The sequence below is a fragment of the Ursus americanus genome, chromosome 15, assembly GCF_024610735.1.
Source record: "Ursus americanus isolate L20-20 chromosome 15, mUrsAme1.1.p, whole genome shotgun sequence".
Lineage (NCBI taxonomy): Eukaryota > Metazoa > Chordata > Mammalia > Carnivora > Ursidae > Ursus > Ursus americanus.
Window position 1 is genome coordinate 31,616,953 of NC_142141.1, and position 3,817 is coordinate 31,620,769.

The 3,817-nt window shown below is 38.2% G+C and overlaps 1 pseudogene; it reads left to right on the plus strand.

The window, feature by feature from the left end:
* Positions 1-259: 259 nt before the first annotated feature.
* LOC123785560 (small ribosomal subunit protein uS17 pseudogene) lies at positions 260-799 on the plus strand (annotated as a pseudogene).
* The last annotated feature ends 3,018 nt before the right edge of the window (positions 800-3,817 follow it).

The following is a 3,817-nucleotide window of genomic DNA, read 5'->3' on the forward strand; positions in this document are numbered from 1 at the left end:
CAGATGAAATTAAATAAAATAATACATTCAGAATATGTAAAATATTATCATTTCAGTGTATAATCAATGTAAAAGAATTATTAGTGAGACATTCTACATTCTTTTTTGTATTGTTCAAAAATCCAGTGCATATTTTACATATATAACACATCTCAATTCAGACACTGAATTTTCATAGGAAATAATTGCTCTATATTTAGACTTTATAGAATATACAGTTAAAAAGTAAATTGACAGCCTTTTTCAGGCAGCCAGGAAGATGGCGGACTCTCAGACTGAACACGTTACCAAAAGTACCCAACCATCTTTCAAAATAAAAAGAGGGTCCTGCTTGGAGAAACTGGCAAGAAGAAGCTCCCACAATACTAGAAAAACATCAGGCTGGGCTTCAATACACCCTAGGAGGTCTTTGAGGGCACCTATATTGACAAGAAATGTCCCTTTCCTAGTAATGTCTCCATCTGAGGGTGGATTTTGTCTGCTGTGGTGACCAAGACGAAGATGCAGAGGACCACTGTCATCCGCTGAGACTACCTCCACTACCTCCAAAAGTACATCCGCTTTGAGAAACATAAGAACATGTCCGTGCACCTGTCCCCGTGCTTCAGGCATGTCTAGATGTGCAACACGGTCACAGTAGGCAAGTGCGAGCCCCTGAGCAAGACTGTGCACTTCAACATTCTCACAAAGTCATGAAGGCCACTGGCACCAAGAAACAATTCCAGAAGTTCTGAGACTAGACATCTGCCCATACCCCTGAAGAAAATAAAGTTATTTTCCCAGCAAAAAAAAAAAAAAAGTAAATGACATACCAAAGTTGTTTCAAAGATTCATAAAAGTTTTTAACTTAATGACATACCAGTTTTTTAAATTTAAATTTAAAATAACTAAAACAAAATAAAATTTAAAATTCAGTCCCTCGTTTGCACTCACCACATGCCGGTAGCCACCTCTGGCTAGTCACTATGTATTGGACATCAAAGACTCACACCTTTCGTGAGACTATTAACTAAGTACAGTACCTTGTGTCACTATCTTGTGTATGATTCACCATGACAATGAAAATTATCTCACTGATCACCAAACAAGTTTCTGCCCCCTATAGGGTACTTACCATTAGTGATAGCTAATTCAAATGAATGTTTTAGATGTGAAGTCCCATATGATCCATTATTTTCTTCTTTGAGTCACTGAAATTCCAAATATATATGTATGTATATATTTGTGTGAATGTGTGTGTGAAAGAGAGAGTTTATTTTCCCCCATAACAGTCCTTGACCTCTTGGTGCATCTCCATTGGTCTGGATAACCAAAAATTAATTATAAAAATTCAAAATAATCTGATATTCCATTTGATCTTGCCACAGACATCAATCAAGCAAAAACTGACTTGAGCAGATGGGTTTACTACTAATGCTTTCTGACCATCAGTAGGTCTAGCCTCATACAAACTCGAGACTCTAGACCAACAAGGATGGGCGTTCTAGAGACATAAGAATTCTATAGAAACTAGCTCTATTCCAAATCCCACAAAATTTAGTTTAGGAACAGTTGACTTTAGATATAACTTTATAGAGGGTAAGTAACCCTAGAGTTTTAGAAAACTACTGAAGACCAATATTCACAGACTTACCACCTAAATTAACACTTAAGGCCAAAAATAATCCTTTAGCAGATTTTATTATCCTAAACACTGAAAGAAAAAGGCATATTTATGAAATTTTCCCAATCTGGGCATAGCATTTTAGCTTCGAGGAGGTTTTCAAGCATGCATGTGCAACCCAAAGAAGATCTAAGACCCAGCAAGTATCAAAGCACACTATCAGAAAAAAAAAAAAAAAAAGACATTCCAGGAATTTAAGATCCATGAAACCCTCACAAATTCAGATGTGAGTTGCATTACAAACAATAAACACTAACAGAACAGCTGCTGTGTGCAAAACACACTGGTTGCCCTTGTGATTAAATTAAATCCCCTCTACTTAAGCATCAGAGACCACCCTACTTGTTCTCCAGAAGCTCAAGTCCCTCTATCTGTCAGGCCACAGCATCCCTTCTCACAATAGCAGGTGACCCCTTTCAACCTGCTCCTCAACTCAGGAAAGTGCTTGAAAAGCCCAGTGATCACACTCATAGAATAACTAACCATACCTATTCTCCTTTTCAATTTTCCCCCAATTACTTCCATCCAAAAGACTTTGAAAGTCTGTTTCTATCCAATGGAAAAAAACTGAGAATGAGTCTTTGTCTCTAATTCATCACATCTCCTCTATCCTAGTCTATGCCATCTTCCTTAAACGTCCTTAGAAACTTGCAAAAAGTGTCCCACTATTTTTCTGATCAGAAAACCTATATTTCAAAATAAATACTTCATATTCTTAAGTGCATATTTATTTCATGTAGATACAAAGATAGATTTCATTCCTATCTGAAATATATTGTTAACCTCTTGAAACTCAGAAACCACATCTACTTTTTCCCTGCTTTCCAGTCCACAGCTGGTTATGGATTTATAGCAAACTTGCAGGGGCATCACATCACATTGGAATCCTGCTTTCAAAAGTGCAAGCCTAGGAAGATTTTGGTAGACAAGATTTTATTTTCAGAGTAGGAATAAAGGAATAGAATAATCCCCATAGATCCCGCTCTAGACCTCCCCCCCGGCTGCTGTGACTCCTCACCTGGCCCCTCTTGGGAAACACAGGAAAAAGAAAAATGAGAGATCAGGACAGAGCCTGGACACAGCCCTAGGCTAGGATTTGCTGGTAAGTAAACAGCTTCTGACCTGAACTTGCTAGCATTCTCTCTCTCTGAGACAGCAAAAGAGACAGGAGGTGCACAATGGGACTCCTAATTTTCAGCAGGCCTTCAAGTCGGATCACCTTACACCCGTACATTTTCTCACTTGAGCACATTGCTTTTCCCAAAAGGGTGCCCTCTCAAGCTGGATATTCAAAGTCAAAAACAAGTCATTGGAATCAAAGCCCACCAGCCACAAAGAACATCCACTTAGGAAAACTATATCCACTCAATTGTCAAATTTGGCCACACGGATCACGAGCACTTTGTTTTCTGGTAATGGTTTTACTTGGAACTAAAGATATTTTACTCCTATCTTTATAATATTTCTTGAAAAGCCCCAAAATATAAAGTTTATCTTATCTAGGAAATGTAAGAGAAAAGAGAAGAAGACTTTCCTTCCAAACTACAATTCTGTATTTAAAGCTACAACATAATATTAAAATATCAATTGTAATACTTTACATTTAAATGGTGTTGGTTCTTAGAATAGGCACTATTCTAAGAGCTTCGGGTATATTAATTCATTTAATCATAATTTATCAACTGTAAGAAACTTTCCAATGGTCACATTCAAGTCCCACAGAAGCAAAAAAATCGAACATCAGAACTGTTTCTTCCTGTAGGCTTGCCTTTGCCATTTCCCAAAAGGGAAATGTCAGGAGGACTAGTAGAATGTGTAAGATGACATAACACTTCCTTGTCCCAACAGTCCTTATTCACTCCTCATATGGAGACATATCTTTATACTAACAGAGCCCACATGACTCTTAACCCTTCAGGAAAACTGACTTGGCAAACTGCCCTTCCCAGCAGCCAGCAGATACCAAACAGAGGAAGTGTATTTGCTCCTCGCATCAGCTACTCCCTGGCAGATTCCAGAGCTGTTACTGGCTGTGGCTTCAGGCTTATCTGGGGACGTGTCACATGTTTGTGCTGTTACGTGATCCACCCTGGCTGCCTTGTGCTCCTAAAAGCTTTTTCCATTCAATGACTTTTACACATTTCTAACAATTGT